The sequence below is a fragment of the Anastrepha ludens genome, chromosome 5, assembly GCF_028408465.1.
Source record: "Anastrepha ludens isolate Willacy chromosome 5, idAnaLude1.1, whole genome shotgun sequence".
Taxonomy (NCBI): domain Eukaryota; kingdom Metazoa; phylum Arthropoda; class Insecta; order Diptera; family Tephritidae; genus Anastrepha; species Anastrepha ludens.
The window spans coordinates 35983084-36001099 of NC_071501.1; the positions used below are offsets into that span (position 1 = coordinate 35983084).

Genomic DNA, 18016 nt, shown 5'->3' on the forward strand with positions numbered 1-18016 from the left:
ATGCAATAAATTTGCTTCCTGCGTATTGAAACTGCTGCTGATAACAGGGGCAAGGTTAAGGGACAATAAAAAAATGTATTATAAAAAAATTAGAAATTAATTGTTGATGAAAGCGCTTTGACGTGTATGATTTTATAGACGATTAAGTCAATTTAAATTGTAGAAAATTGTGAGGAAAAAGTTGAAAGGAATGGACTAAAAATAAATAAATAGACTAAAAATACTGCAACTCACTTTCTCATAGCAACGCTTGAAAAAGTGGTGTGACAAGTTTTTTGAACTTCTAATAGCAAAACACAATACACTTTTTTTTATATTAAAAAACTGCAGTTTCAATTAAAATAAATGGCAAAGCAATTACAATTAAACCAACTACTAAATACCTTGGAATACATTTGGATTCGAAACTAAATTGGAATCACCACATAAAGCAAAAGATCAAACAAATAAAAAAAAAGCTTCGACAACTTCATTGGTTAGTCAGCACAAAATCCAGACTTACTATACAGAACAAGCTATTAGTGTACAAAGCCATGATTAAACCAATCTGGCTATGTGGACTACAGGTGTGGGGAACGGCTAAAAAGTCTCATATAGTAAAAATTCAACGACAACAATCGAATATTCTTCGAATTTTCGAATTTTGACCATGTCTGACAGGTACACGAAAAATGATGACATCCACAGGACTTTTAATTTAGCAACAATAGACGAAGAGACCAAAAAAAAATAGCAAGAAGGCACTTTGAAGAAATACAGGAACACAATAATGCAGAAATCAACAAACTTCTGATGTGCATAGGGGTTAAATTGCTGTTATATTGTTGTACAATTGTAATTATGTAGAGTCAAACTTGTATTGAATATTATTTAATTGCATATTATTTCGTTTATTTTAATTTTTATCGCTTTGGCACTGGTCATTAAGCGATGTCTGTAAATCCTGGCCAAATTGTTAAACAACGTACTTAATGTCAATGGATAGATGTACATAATAAAGGAAAAAAAAGTAGAAACAACAACTTACAAAATACGTAGTTTTTATTCATGATGGAAAGAATACTGAGATGGCGCCTATCGTGGTCCCGTTACTTTGCTCTCAGCGAATTTGACAACGAGTTACGTGATTTTAGCTCCAGTATGGCCAGATTACTATTTTCGTAACTTGATTTAGCTTGTTTTTTGTTATTTAGTCTCGAAGTTTTAGTTCTTTCTTCATGACATTTTTCTAGCCTTCTTCTTCTAAAATGTAATGTTTATAGTTTTGTAAAATATACATTTTTTTTAAATTAGTTCAATAATTCACTTAGTTTTATTTAGCTTCACTTTTTTTAACATCTGGTGGCATTGCCCGCGATTGCAGGTGTTGTTGGCGTTCTTTTGCTTTCGGCAGCCAAATCTCTCTCTCGCTACTGCAGTGTTGCCTAGCTTTGGGTATAAAAACGCACTAAAATGCCCATTTCAAGAAAATAAAACACCAAATTTTTATTGAATCACTTAAAGAACTTTGTATGCGTGACAAATTGTCTTTAAAATATTCGTTTTTTTTTTAATAACTGTGTTATAGTTATGTACAATTTAATTTATGAGTTTTTTTTGTTAAGCGAGACTATTTTGTTAAAGGAACGACTTATTTGCTATATTTGAGGTTGTGTAACTATATAAGGTACTCTTTTTGTAAAAATATCAGTGTGGTTTCTTTAGTATTTTCTGGTATTTTGTGGCTTATTTTTACAATGAATACATCTCTTGATGCCCTATGTCCCACTACGGGGCTGGGAGGAACGATTACACCTCTATGGTTTTAATCCGCATTCAGTAAATTCAAACGCCTTTTAAAATGTGTAAAAAGGTTTTTAATGTTAAGAAGAGTTCAGAGAAGAAGATTTAATACTCTAATACAACCTTAAAAGGAGCAAAAAATTAAATTCACACTTTCAAAATATCAAATTTTATAAGAACCAACTAATTTTAACCTTCTTTTGTATAATAATACAGTTTTTTTTTTAACTTAAAGTTTCGGTAGCTTTGAATTAAAAAGAAAAAAGAAACAAACACGAAATTTCAATATTTTCGCATTTTCGGTATAAAAAAGCACTAAATTTATTGCGAAGAGCAAATGGTTGGCAATACTGCTCAGCTTGGAAAAACGTGACGTCACGTACTCTCTTATGGGCGCAATCTTCTTTCTATCATTCTTGGTTTTTATTTTGTAATTTGTTTTTTGAAATTATACTCCTACACAAAAGAGTGTGATTTTACAGCGATACAAAACTGAGCTCATACTTTTAAAAATAGTATTATACAACTACTGATATGGGCATACAGTAAGTAAAAATAATATGCACATATGTATGTGGATTCGTTTGTGTGCAGTAGGTACTTATTTTTGTTGCTCAGCTCCAGATACTTAGATGCATATGTGTATGTGTATGTATAAAAAAGAACTGCATTTGCTTTTTCCATATTTTTTTTTCCTTGTTCACTCTTTTCGGGAGCATAGGGTCTCGGCAAGACTTGTCTTGCGTTGGTTTCGCTAATCTAATCCATATACAGTTGCTAAAATTATTACTCGGGTATTGGCATATTTGTATGTGGCATCAAGAGTACTAAACTAGAATTAAATTTCAAATGCCGTCTTTAACATTTTTGGGAACTAAAAAGAACGTAATTGTTCGAAAAATTTCCAGTTTAGGCTGACCTGACCGGCTGGAAGCCATCACATAGACCTATTGGTCTTTAGTGGTACCAGATGGAACTTGCCCCTTACGTGACCTTGTAGTACGCTTCCTATAATAAGCCTGCGTCTTTTGCGAATCTAAGTAAGCTCTAGCCCCGAGAGACATTCTAACCTCTCATATTGTAGAGCTCCTAAACATTTCATTCGGCTTCTAGCTAATGCAGGGCAAAAACATAGAAGGTGTTCAAGAGTTTCCCTCTCTTCTAGTTCAGTGCAAAACCTGCAGCTATCATTGTTTGCAATTTCCATCTTGTATGCGTGTGCCGTTAGCAAATTGTGGCCTGTCAGCATACCAACGATAGCTCTGTTTTCCTTTCTAGACAGGGCTAGTACGAATCTGGCGTATTTATCTGCATTCTGTCCACACATGATTTTCGCGGTTTTGCAAGTGGCTAGACTATTCCACCTCCTGTCTATCCGTGTTTTCATGTCCGCAGCGAAGTCATTGTATATCGTATTTAAAGGTTTCAGTATGTCGTTTTCTGGTTCGAATTGGATGTAAACAGCGCTTTTGGCAACCTCATCTACAATTTCGTTTCCTGCAATGTTCTTATGTCCGGGTACCCAATAAATATGCAACCGTCTGTCTGCGGCTAGTCTCTCTATGGCTTTTCTGGTCGTAAGAACGTTTTTAGATGAAATTTCATATGAGTTATTGCCTTTATTGCCGCTTGACTGTCAACGTATATATTTATGTTGAAGTTGCTCGATACTCTTGTTAGTGCTACTTCTGCAGCCTTTCTTACCGCAAAGACTTCTGCTTGAAAAGTATTGCAGTGGTCTGGGAGCTTAACAGGCCGCTTGATTCCCAGTTTTGCGTAATAAATCCCTGCACCTACTCCGCCCATCATTTTCGAGCCGTCATATTGTCCGATAACTCATACCTACCTATGTTATGTGTATTGAGCTATGTCCGAATATTTTACAGGTAAATTCACCAGTTGCGTTAAGTCTTGTGGCAGATTTAGTTGCTAGATCTTTTACCGCAATGTCAATTGGTGGTAGGTTGAGTATTCTTTTAAGTGCTGCCCTATGAATAGTTATCTGTAATAGGAAGTTAGAATGCAGTTGCAATTTTTGTTGCTCTAAACGACAGTAACTCGTGTACGTTAACTTTCCCTTGGTGCATTCAGATGTGCATTTATTCTATGGATGAAAGAACGCTATTGGCAAAAGATGGGGCATCTCGCCAATAGTTGTATTTTAGCTCTATAATACCATTATAAAGCCAATTTTGTTATATGGAGTCATAATCTGGTGGAACTCACTGGAGAGGACGATATCGGTGAAGTAACTAGAGAGAGTTAAAAGTACTACACTCATTGGAATCAGTGGGGTGCTTCGACAAATTCCGTCCCTAGCGCGTAACGCAATGTTAAATGTGGTACCTGTAGATTTCGCAGGCAAAACTGCCGCTGCACCTACCGCAATCAGACTGAAAGGTTCGGGCTGCATGCTCGACTTTACTTACGGAAACTCAAGTATCCTCAGAAACTTTGGGTTCATCTCCCTGCCCACGGATCAATGCATTCTCCACTCACATTGCATTAAGAGAGGAGCGGAGGGGGGCTGCACTTGGAGACAAGACCTGGTGAACATGTTCATGGACGGCTCAAAGTTAGAAAAAAGGGTTCGCGGAGGAGGAATTGAAAGAAAGGGTTGCGAGGAGCCACCCAAGTTCATGTTACCGAACCACTGCAGTGTGTTTCAAGCGGAGGTAGCTGCGATCAAAGAAGCAGCTGATTAGCTACTCATTTGCGTATTAACGGCCAAGAAAATGAATATTAATTCCGATACCGAAGCGGCAATTAGGGCCCTTGCCTCAATGATGGTGCATTCAAAATTGGTCAGGGAATGCTTAGCTTTACTTTCGATTGCATCTGAACTCTTTAACGTCAGGCTCATCTGGGTTCCAGGGCACACTGTGAAAAAATGTGAGGCGGTTGAGCTGGGCCAGACAAGGGACAAATGAGGTGATTTCTCTGTGAAAGGAGAGAATTGGCAATCTTGACAACCTGTGCTCTACTCTTGGAACGATGGGCTTTGCATAAATTCAGCGAACGCTGGGCAAGTACTCAAACTTGTAAGGTCGCGAAATTCTACACTGTGAGACTTGGAATTACCTCGAGTCCTTTATGCGTAAGCTGTGTGGAGAATGAAATGGAAACATTCGGCTCGGTCTTCTTTACTACGCCTGCTGATATAGCAGGACTAGATCTTAAAAATCGGATGAGCTCCAATAATAATAATGATCCTCCGGCTGACAAGCCTTCGCCTGCTAGTCGTCTTTCGCCTGCTATGACAGGCAGAAGTTGCTCTTTTGCTTCGCATACCCAACCTTTCAAGATATAAGGAATGCTACACTGACCCTAAAAAACATTAAGTCTGCTGGGTATGTTGGAATCACAGCAGAAATGCTCAAAGCTTGCCCCACAACTACCGCTAAAATACTAAACCTTATTTTTGTAAAAATATAGGATGAGGATAAGTTGCCAGATGATTTGTTACAGAGATTCTTAGTAACTCTGTCAAAAAAGGAATTATGTTGCTATCTAACTCGACGAAAGTTTTTACTTGTGGATCGCATAAACAAGTAGCTCGACACCGCAATGCGCAGGCGACAAGCGGGGTACCGGCCATACCGTTCGTGTGTCGACCAAATCAGCATTTGCAGAGGATGCATTTGGAATGCCCTCCATCCTTGAGGCATTGCGCCGAAAGTCATCCACCTAGTTAAAGCCCAGTACGATAGCTTCAAATGCAGCGTTCAACATAATGGAAGTATATCGTCCACCTTTGACTCTATATCTGGTGTTCGGCGAGGTTGCCTGATTTCATCTATGCTGTTCCTAATCGTGCTCGATGACGTGCTTTCACGATCTGTAGATGGATGCCGCTAGGGCATACAATGGAACCTCAGTGAACACCTTGAAGAACTAGATTACGCCGATGCCATCTGCCTATCGTCTACAATGCACTCCGACAAAGCACTTGGTGAAAGAATCAAAGAAAGTCGATCTAAAGATTAATGGGGAAAAAACTAAAGCGCTTAAGGTAAATGCCGCGGATCCCAGCAGTAGTTTTAAGAGGAGGCCGTCCTCTTCCTCTGCTACCACAACTGGATCTTTATTCGCTGCGCTATGTCAACTGTCAACTTTACGACGTTCATATAGCTCATTATTTCTTCGCCTACGATACTCGCCGTCACCAACGTGCAAATGCCCAAAAATCTTCCGCAGAATCTTTCTCTCAAATACTCCAAGCGACGCTTCATTGGATATTGTCATCGTCCAAGCCTCTGCGCCTTACCTTAGGACGGGTATAATGAGAGCCTTATAGAGTGTTCCGTTTGTTCGTGGAGAGAGAACTTTACTACTCATTTTCCTACTTAGTCCAAAGTAGCATTTTCTGGCAAGAGAGACCCTTCGTTGGATTTCAAGGCTGACATTGTTATTGGTTTTAATGGTGGTCTGTAGATAAACGAAGACTCTTACAACTTCAAAATCATAACCGTCAGCAGTGACGGGGGTGTAGAAATGCGAGTGCATTGACTGTTTGTTTGATGACAGGAGGTACTTCGTTTTGTCCTCGTTCACCACCAGACCCAATAGCTTTTCTTCTTTATACAGTTTAGAAAAAGCAGAACAACATCGCGGTTTTTAAGGCCGATGATATCAACTAATTATATATGACTAATTTTTACTTAAATGAATAAATAAAAACAAGAAATAAAATAAATATTGAGTTGTGTTGTATTAATTGAATTTAGTGACAAATACAAGGTGAAGTCCAAAATAAAGAAGCCTGGCTGATGGCGCCATCTTTTTAATGAGTTAGTGCGTTGGAGGTTACATACCTAACTGACTTCCAGTGAAAGCTTGATGACATTCGATTCAGTGTAAGCGAAGTTATTGTGTCTAAAGTGTTAGTATGTAGTTATAGGAAGATTCAGAGATGGTTGTGAGAACATACAATATATGACAATGAACATATGGGCCCAAATCGCCCAAAATCAGTAATCACCGAAAACGCCATCGAAATTGTTCGTAAATTTATCAAAAATGAACCGAAATCATAGTTGAAATTCATGGAATCGGAGTTGAATATCTCCAAAACATCGACTTATCGCAGTTTAGCTGATCATTTGAGCTTACAAATTCTGTTCACGCTTCATTCTGCACAAGTTAACTGAGGAACAAAAATTGCTCGAGAATTCAACATTCGAAAGACCCCATTAAAGAAGCGAGAAAAAACGGGAACTTCCTTCACAACATTGTAACTGGTGATGAAACGAGGTGTTTCCAACATGAACCTGAAACCAAGCGTCAAAGTGCCGAAGGGAAGCCCCAGATGAGCCACCACCCAAAAAATCGCGTATGGAGATGTCAAAAATCAAGTCGATGCTCATTTGTGTTTACGATTCCAAGGGAATTGTCTCCAAGGAGTTCGTGCCAACGGTCCAAACCGTCAATGCAATTTTCTATTTTGGTGTTTTGAAGGGTTTGTGGCATCGCATTCGCCCTGAGTACCGCGAAGGAGGAAGCTGGCGCTTATTGCATGATAATTCACCATCTCAACGATCCACTCTTGTGACTGATTTTTTGACTACAAATCGCGTTTTAACCATCAATCACTCACCGTATACGCCTGATATGGCTCCCTGTGTCTTCTACCTATTCGGAAAATTGCATTTGGCCATGAAAACTGCGAAACGTTTTGCGTTCGCAGAGGCCATCCAAAAGGCTTGTACTGACATCCTGAAGGACATTTTGGTTAATGACTTGAAACACTCTTTCGAAAAGCTTTTAGATCACGCGAAACAATGTATCGAGGCTAGGGGGACTATTTTGAATAAATAAACTCGAAGTTAGCTCCTGTTGTTTCTATTTTTTCATTTTTTTTATTTATAAATCCATCTGTTATGAGTATTTTTGGCTCTTTCCGACAAAAGATGCTTAGTACATACCTAATGAGGAGTTAGAGGGTTAAAATGTTTCAAAAAAATATTCTCCATTATTTTTACATAGAACTGCTAACCACACCATATACCTAAACTGTAAGGATGACATAGTTTCCTATGCCAATTTACCATAAGAAGGGTGACAACTTTGACTCGCGTTAAAAAAATGTAGAAGCAAACTTTCAAATCACCAATGCACGAATGTTTTTTTGTTATTGTCGAAAACTGGTTGTTTGTTTTGTGTTGTACAGTGTAATTGATCAAATGAGTTTCATATTATGCAAGGAATGTCAAAATCTGAATGCGGCCGTGAATGGGATCCCGAAAAAAAATGAAAGGGACAAACCTAAACATTTAAAAATTTCGTGTATACTCGATCAATCTTTAGAGGAACTGTAAGTGTTCATTATCATCAAATTAATTACTTTACAATGCATTCTGCATCATTCATTGCTCCTTAGCTACTCTTTATTATGCCGCGCAATAATATTTCTACTCAAGTTCTTTATAATTGCATACTTTTTAAGTTGAATTGCTTATATTACTTTACAATCGGTGTGGAACTTTTTTTGTTTTTTCTTTTGCTTATATTCTATAGCAATTATAGCTTTCATCACGACCCAGCTGCGCCCATGTGCTTGTGGAAGCGCTCATCTAATCAAAATCCATACTACGAGTATACAGAAAATGTGACTAATGGATTAAAATGTATTGTGGACATAATTTCAAAAATATCGATGACAAATTAGCAAAGCAAGATAAGGTAATGGAAGCAGCTGCATTAAACATTGGCCGGCGGAGTTCTATAGGCATACATAAATGTAAGGTAAATTACTATATGCTTTTTTTTTACTAGCAAGTTCAGCATTCAGACATTAATTAAGTCCATTATACTACACTTGGATTCCCTTTTAATTTTCTTTACATCTACCCGATCTCCGAAGAAATCTGAATAGATCTTGTGGTACCAAGGAGCTAAGATGGTCGCTTCTTAACACATCAGTGCCAAAGACCTCAAACCTGATTCGAGCGAAGGCGGGGCAGACACACAGGAAGTGGTCCGCCGTCTCATCCTCCTCTTCACAAGCTGGGCAGAGTACACTGTCTGAGATGCCCAACCTTTCCATGTGTTTTGCCCACAGAAAGTGGCCCGTCATCAGTCCAACCAGCCGTCTGCACTCCCCTCTGCTTAATGATAGAAAAGTTTGCGATAGTCGATCGGACATGACAGGTAACATCAGTTTAGTCCATCTGCAGCCTCTCTCAGCCTGCCAAGCTCGCTTGTGGGTGGTAGTTACCCATTTGCTAACCGTGGCTGTGATGGCCGCAGAAGGGAGTGGCAAAACGGGCTCTGGCCCAAAGAAGTTTGCCTCAGAGCCCATCTTACATCTTAGCTAAGGAGTCAGAGGTCTCGTTACCCGCGATACCTACGTGTTCCGGGACCCATGTTAGCATCAGGCTATTATGTCTACCGACATAGTTCAGCCTGGATTTACAGGACTTGACTACCCCTGGTGTGGTTGGAGGGCTGTCTAAGGCCATAAGCGCAGCTTGGCTGTCGCTGCAGACACATATAGATCTGCTTTCGTCGTTTTTTCACAACAAAGTTCATCGCTTCTTGAACTGCATACACCTCCGCGTGAAGCACAGATGCATGCATTCCTAGAGCGAGTGTAGTTTCATCCCGCTTGATTCCACGTAGACCCCAGACCCCGGAGCCATGCTCGGTCCTGGAGCCATCCGTAAAAATGCGAAAACAGTGTTTGCCGGGCTCATTTTCTGAGTCTTCCCACAACTGAGCCTCTGATAGCACTACGCTGTATCAATTTTCAAGTACGACTCTTGATGTCATGGAGTCAAGGGGCATGGAGAGAATCGTTGGATCGACGTCCATGCCTTCTCTGTGTTCCAATGCCGGACAGGGGCCGTACCAGTTCCCATTGTGTTTCAGTCTGCAGATGGCCTTCAAGGCCTCTCCTTGGATGAAAGCATCAAGTGGTGGTAAACCAATCAGAGCATCTAATGCCGGACCTGAAGTAGTTGGAAAAGCTCCGGTGCAACAGATGTAACTGCTAAATTACTTTTACGAATTAAGATACATTCTGATACTTATTTTCAAAGCTATCGATCCTTTTATTAGGTGCGCAACTAAGTTCTCTAAGTTTGAAAATACAACTTTATTCTGAAAAATATGGTTACAAGGGAATCATTGAAAGTATTACCCATCGCTGGCTACTACTTTTTCCCATCTTCCTGGTAGATATCGTATATCGTCGCGGTATAACTATTCATCTTTTGAGGCTATCTACGGATCAAGTCGTTTTTGATGTCTTCATATGAATGGATCTGCTGGTCAGCTAGACCATGTGCCATCGATCGGAACAGGTGATAATCGGACGGTGCAATATATGGAGAATATGGCGGGTGGGGTAGGATTTCCCATTTGAGTGTTTCCAGGTAGGTTTTAACGGGTTTGGCAAAGGGAGGCCGAACGTTCTCATGCTGTAGAATCACTTTTTCATGCCTCTCCGCGTATTGCGGCCGCTTCTCACGCAGTGCTCGGATCAATCGGATTAATTGAAGTCGATACCGATCCCCAGTGATGGTTTCACTTAAAGCAGCATCTCCATACACTTTTTGTAGCTCTCGATGCGCTTCAGCTGCCGTTTTTTTTTCGAATGAATGAGGAAAATCAACACTTCCCGCAAATGACGATTATTCGGCACAAAATCAGACATTTTCACAAAGCCAAAAAAAAAAATCACTAATGTGTCGAAGCAGTTTGTTTACCATATGTCTAAGCTTGGTTTATGACGTTTAGGTTATGTTAGAATCGACTAGAATACACTGCTGGTGGTATCTATTGACAAACAGCGGGAACTTAGTAGCGCACCCATATATGATAAAAATAAAATGTGACAAAAATTTTTATAAAATTTCCTCAGTGCTCTAAAATGCACTAATAATAAGAAACAAACAAAAAAATGTAAAAGAATCAAATTAAATTCAAATTACTATGGAATAAATAAAGACATCTAGTCGCGAGAAAATAAAAAAAACGAGATTATAATTTTATTTTGACACCTCTTTTGTTTTTAGCAAATTCTCGAATTCTTCCCTCATTCTTGGACGCAACGGTAAAGGAAATATCCGTACAATTTCTTGAATGCACATCGAATTTCCTTCCTTCATATGGTTTTAAGGTCGTCTTTAGGTACCAAAAACAGTGGATACTGCTCAGATAGTATCTTAAAGGTTTCTCTGTGCCCCTGAAGTTTCGTCTTCGTGACAGAAACCATATTTATTGAGTACAGATATTGCTTTTATTATTTCCTGCTGTATCTTAAGATCCAAGGTGAGCAAATCAGGCATAACATTCAGGACATCGCCGGAGGTTGTATTCATGGCAACCGTAATTCATAAATATACACGTCTTTGAAGCCTGTATAGTCCCGAAGTATGGGCTTAACCATAGTCCGTCGCCAGCAAACTAAAGAAGCATAAGAGGTGTTTGATCTGATAACTGCTGTGTATATCCACAATATACAGCAGGTTTCACACCACCGGTTTTGCCAAAGGCCCTACAGCATTGTTGAAAAATCCTTAATTCGCGATCAACTTTAAGCGAAACATGTGTGCTCCTAAGTCAGTCTCTTATCCAAGATTACTCGTAGATATTTAACTTTCTCAGAGAGGCTGACTGTCACACCTTTCAGTACTGAGAGACTTAGTCCATCCAATTTCTGTTTTCTCGTAAACAAGACTAAGGTGGTTTTGTACGGATTATCGGAGAGAACTTGTCTCGTGCACCAGTCGTCGATTTTATCCAGAATTCCCTGCTTTTTCATGTGAATCTCTCTTAGGGATTTATCCGATGTTAGCGCACAGACATCGTCTGCATATGCTTGGACATGAAAATCAAGTTCCTGCATCTCCGCTAGTAGAGACTCTACGACCAAGTATCACAACAGCGGACTTCTTGGCAATATCCCCACTCAAATATGTTTCTCCACCACTCGTTCTAGACTTTTTAACACGAACAATGTCAAACTGGTTGGTCTAAAACTTTTTGCTAGGTAATAATCGTCTTTTCCTGGTTTCGTAATAAATACAACTCTTACGCGTCACCATTGGGATGGTATTTGACCAAGTGCAAGACAGGCTGTGAAGATCCTTATCAGGGCCTCAATCAGCCTGTATCCTCCATTCTTGAGCATTGTTGGATATATTCCGGCAGGTCCAGGGGACTTAAAGTTTTCAAAGGAAGGTAAAGAAAAGCTTATCGATTGTTTTGTTACTATCCGACTAGCAATATACCAGCTGTACCTAGAGGTTTCACCATAGCTACCGTCATTATCAGTGCCACTCTCTGCTTCAGAGAGTGTTCTACTACCCGGAAAATGGGTTTCGAGTAGAGCATTAAACGTTCCCGATTTGGAACTGAGCGGTCTAGATGAAGGACCTTACAAAGTCTCGCTGTTTCCCTCATTTCATCGACGTTACTACAGAAATTTCTATAGGATTCAAGTTTGGCTTTCCGTACTTTTTTCTTATATTCTCTCTGTGTAAGTCGATGATTGGTCCAGTCCTCTTTCGTTTGGAAAGTTTATTCACTTGATTTACCACTCTGGTAAATCGCATGAATCGCTGCTTTACTCGCATGAATTAAAGAAAATTTATATTTAAATTGTTTTCCATTTCTCACGTATTTGTTTTTTCACAACCCCAGACTCTCATAGAAATTGTTGTTATGAAATTTATATAAATAAATATTCTTCCTTCGGGTTTTGGTCTGGTTTGGATATCTGAATTGAAACCTCACCAAATCAATAGAAAAATGCTCTATATCGGCAAATGTTTTTTGTTTCATTTTCTTATGGTTTCGAAAACCATTCAGACCTGTTCAGCTTTTTATAAATTCATGGGGTTGTGCGCATGGGCTACTGCAAAAGCTTGTTGAACCTTTCAAGTCCGATTTACTTTAACTGCGCAGTGATAAGTTGACCAAAAAACTTGCCTGTGGAAATCATCTTGGATTAATGGTGACATGAATTTGATAGACATGTCCAGCTCTCTAGCCATGATTTGCAGTTTGCTCAAGGAGTTTCGCTCCAACACTTTTTTATGGCTCTATTACAGCGCGGGGACGTTTGGTTCTGAACCTGTCCTCCACTTCAGAGGATTCAAAGAATCCATTGATGGTGCAAACCTACTGGATATGCCGAGTTTTTTAAGCACTTGCCCTCTGCACTTTTTCAATGCAATCAGCGCGCTGCGATTTTCTTTGTACACTCGATATAATTCACGTGAATTGAATTGGAATAAATCATATGAATAACAAATTTAAGTTTAAAACTGCTTTGCCTATTTCTTCCAAAATCTTATAACAGAACTTCCTACCAGATAATACTCGTATGTATGTAAATATTTATTTTGCATCATTGCACTTGTCAATCTAAGCGCACTAAATTTTTCAACGCCTTTGTCGGTTTCATAAACTTTCAGCGCTGCACATGCATACATATATTTACCTATTTATACAATTTACAATTACTTGCATTTTACAGCGAGAGCCATTATCATGCACATAAATTGAAATCAGTAAGGGCTTACTTGTATTATAGAAATGTGGTGTAAAGAAAAAATGCTCTCGTTTCATATCGACAAAAAGTTGCTGAGTCACGTAAGAAGCAGAATAGAAGAAGAAAGAAAAATACCAACATAGATATAAATACAAGGTGGCGCAAAATTAGGGAATTTTGTTGTTGAATAACTTTTTTTTAAATAATATAAAAAACTGATTTTGAGTGTTGGAAATCTTTATTTTGACCTTTGCGCGCTCCATTGCTTGTACAAGGTGAAGTCCAACGTAAACAAGACTGGCATCATAAAAATGTTTTTGATGGCGCCATCTTTTTAATGAGTTAGTGCGTTGGAAGTTACATCCCTAACTGACTTCCAGAGAAATCTTGGTGACATTCGATTCAGTAGAAGTGAAGTTACTGCGCCTAAAGTGTCAGTATGTTTGAGTCATCGTGTCATCATAAGAATATGGGAATATGCACAGATTTGATTTAAATAAATATTTTTACACGTAATAAAAAGATTAACACCATATTCCATTAAAGACTAAATTTAAGATTTGGAGCCATATTTTGTGTGGGTGGTGGACTCTTCCGGGAACTCATGAGCTTTTGAGTGCATATAAGAGTTCAAATACTTTGGTGTAGTACTCAGCATAAATAAGGATATGTCCTTTTCTATACATGACCGTATTCAGGCAGCTAACAGAGCATATTTTGGTCATATCAAACTTATAAAGACTTCATTCATATCAAAGGAACAAAAATTACAGATGTACAAAATTATAATAAGACCGGTTCTTACCTTCTTAATTCTTAATTGGCGCTAAAAGTTTTCATTGGGGGCGATTTTTAAGTGGCGGGTCCCAAACCCAACGCACAACCCGGTTCTTACCTACGGCTGTGAAATATGGGTCCTTAAAGTTAATGCCGTGAATTTACTGATGCAATTTCTGTCGCCGTAGCCGAATGGGTTGGTGCGTGACTACCATTTGGAATTCACAAAGAATATGCAGGTTCGAATCTCGGTGAAACACCAAAATTAAGAAAAACATTTTTCTAACAGCGGTCACCCCTCGGCAGGCAATGGCAAACCTCCTAGGGTATTTCTGCCATGCAAGAGCTTCTCATAAAAATATCTGCCGTTCGGAGTCGGCTTGAAACTGTAGCTCCCTCCATTTGTGGAACAACATCAAGACGCACACCACAAATAGGAGGAGGAGCTCAGCCAAACTCCCAAAAAGGCAAAAGGGTGTACGCGCCAATTATATTGTATGTAATTTGAAAGAGAAATTCTTAGAAGAATATTTGGCTCTATACAATTAGAAGACAGCACATACCGTATACGGTATAACTACGAGCTCAGTGTTTTAATAGTGGGAGGAAATGTAACGCGGTTTCTAAAGTCCCAAAGATTACGGTAGAATGGACGCGTTTTAAAAATGAGCAGCGAAAGAATGACTAAAAACGGTATTTGAAGCAAACCCTGAAGAAGCAAGAAGAAGTGGCCGACCAAGGTGGTTGCACGACGTAGAAGACGATATACGAAAGATGGAAATCTCACAACATAGAGCGAAAGCGGACTGTTGAGAAGAATGAAGGCGTATTGTAGAAGAGGCAATGGTCTACCCCGGACTGTAACGCCAAGATGATGATGAGGTGACTCTCCCGTATACTAAACATCACCCTATTTCAGAGTTATGCTTTTATCGGCAAAGCACACATGTAAACCCACTTTACCAAAAATCGGATAACTTTTAACACTTTAGCACACAATGATAGGAGGCGTGGCAGAATGCAAATACCCAACATATTTCATATTTATTCTTTCCTAAGCAAAAGTTGAGTATATTCATAATTTCATTAAAATTTGAGCATTTTTTGCAGCCGATCAAATGTGGACGTCAAAATAGGAAGCTGAATGCCGTTTTTCAATCGCCGATTAGCATGAAACGAAGCAGTGCACATGCTAGGGGCGCAAAATTTGTCGCCCTATAGGAAGATTTATATTTTTTACAAATGACGTCGTACCTCAGTTATATTTGACACTTGCGAACTAAACAGCTGCAGGATATACAATAAATACACAAGCAAAGGAGCGCGTAAAAGTCAAAATAAAGATCTCCATCACGCAAAATACTTTTTTTTTGTATTATTAGTAAAAAAGTTATTCCAAATCAGAATTGGTATTTTAAGATACGGCTGACTAAAGATAATCAGCGGAAAATGGTTAAAATTTTTCAAACTACTTTTATTTATTTACTTTGCTTTACTTCAGTTTGATCTCAAATAATATTATTTATTACGATTTTCATTGCGAAGTTTTTTGTTTTTTTGTTTCTTTGTTTGTTATTTTGCTTTTGCTTCCAACGAACTCGATTTATTTTTACCTTCACACACACCCCACTTCCTTTCACCACAGCACAAATACGTAGGTATGTGTGTTTGCCATTAACAAAGAAATTCACCTTGAGTGCAATAACAAAATTACGCTCCCATTCGTACTTTGATCTTTGGACTCAAAGTCCCCTCAAAAGCTCCTTGAACAAGAATACATTTTGTTGTTTTTATTTTCTCTTCTCGAATTTATGTAACTGTATTTGTATTTTTCGTGCAATCATGTCAAACCAGCTTAAGCTAATTAATAATGCCGGTTAGTAAGCACAAATCCATTTGTAAAACACGCATATAAAAGACTTTTGCCATACAAAAACAACAGTTACATATTTGGCGGTATCCTCAACTAAGTTTAGAAGCTGAAATGGGTTGCATTGCCGTTTTTGTATTTTATGATTATCGTTATTTTTACACAGCGATAAATTTATTTATTATTTTTAAATTTAGTTTTTATTTAGAAAAAGTAAAATATGTGCACGTACGTGTGCACGCCTCTTATTTACATTTAATATTTTGCGCACAATTATATTTTAAGCATTTAATGTTACTTTTTGTTCGAAATCTTCATTGAATTCCATTTATGTTCATACGCGAAATTTATGTGTATTTGTATGTATGTATATATATTGATTCTACTATAACTTTTTATCGATTCTAGAACTTTTTAGTGTTTCTCGTGGCACTTTGTATACCCGCCTTGACCATAACACAAACGAGACTGAGCCACAAATTGGCACCGTCTATGCGAATTGGCGTGCCCAGCGATTTAGCATTGAAACCGTTATGGGTTACTAAGGCCCGGCTTCCGTCTGAGCTTAGCTTGTGGTTTAACATTGAAAAATATGCAGCTCAGCTATTGGATTGAGGTGTGCGTAAATACAGGCACACACACCTTCACCAGTAGATATCAGCGCCAGTGCATACTCGTACTGTGCATATTTGCGTATTGAATTGTTTACTTGTTGTTTTTGCTTATGCCCACTGAATAAGTACATAGTTGCTTAGAAACTGTTTATTCGTGCAATATCCACGATTATATGTAATTATTTGCTTTGTTTAATGTCACGCGTTGCAACCGGGTTTGAATTACGGTATGTGAGACTATAAAAAAAAAAGTGTAAATAAATAATTTCTGTTCATTATATTTAATAGAAATATAATTTAAGATCTTGTTTATAGTAAAAATAAACTTGAAACTCTAGCGCAGAAGTGAACATACGAGTATTTTTGTACTGAAAATAAACTAAGCTCACGTTTTAAGCACGCGACAAGCCGTAGGCTGATTTATAATCAGCTTTAAAAAATCAAATTATCAATGAAAACAAAATAAATAATTATTTATGTATACGAATTTGCAAATTCCTACGTTTGCTTAATTAATGGGTCACAGTATTATAATGTCCGAATTTTAATTGGGGGACTACATGCAGACTCACATATATACATACATACACATATACACATACATGTTTCACTTGATTTTATTAGTTGGTCAATTGTTTTTATATAATATAAATAAACGAGGAATAGGTGATTAGAGGTAAATACATGGCGAGTTCGCAAAGGCACAAGAAATTTGTAGAGTAAAAAAATAATGCTAGTAATTAGCCTAATTTAAAGTTGTATTTGTAGTTGCCAGAACTAAAACATGCAATGCCCAAAACAGATTTGGTCGCATACTCATTATTCAGGAAAACAAAAAAAAGTAAAGGGGACAATGAAATAAATAAATTTCGTCAAACTGAGCAAAGTCCTTCATTGCAATTCCCATAGATTTTCTAATTATTTTCTATTTTTCCAATGTAATGCCCAAAGTGATCAAAAAGTTTCCGGAATACTAGGTTGTTCAATAAGTTTTGCGATTCTAAAAGCAGATGGTGTTGCTACTATCCTAATTTTTGTTGTTGTTGTGTTGGTACACTCTTCATAGGAACGTTTGTGAAGCTTCATTTCAATCTAAATCCATTCATTCTTTGATTAGATTACATTAGATATGAGGGGGGTTGGACAAGTCCAATCACTCAGTCAGGAGACCATTGTACTACCCCCGGATAGTTTTCAGTAGAAAGAATAGAGATAGGAAAGATAAAACGTGGGTGGTAAGACGGAAAAAATCTCTTGGATTCATAGATGAATCTTAAGGGATCCGGAAGAGGAAGAGTATGAACTTTATCCATCCTCAGTATATCGTAACCCAATATCCTAAGTCTGATTCTGGAAAACTTCGGACAGCTATAGAGAAAATGCTTTGCGGTGTCGTTATCCTCAAGGCAGGATAGGCATATCAGGCTGTCTACGACCCCCATGGCAGCCATATGCTGACAACAGGCGTTGTGC

The 18016-nt window shown here is 38.3% G+C and overlaps 1 protein-coding gene across 1 annotated transcript in view; it reads right to left on the reverse strand.

Annotated features, from left to right (window-relative positions):
- Positions 1-16380, reverse strand: part of LOC128862843 (lipase 3) — a 54250-nt gene extending 37870 nt beyond the window's left edge. The window contains exon 1 of the mRNA XM_054101613.1: positions 16162-16380. The gene's annotated coding sequence lies outside the window, so the exon portion shown is untranslated. The remainder of the gene's footprint in view (positions 1-16161) is intronic.
- Between the last annotated feature and the right edge of the window lie 1636 nt (positions 16381-18016).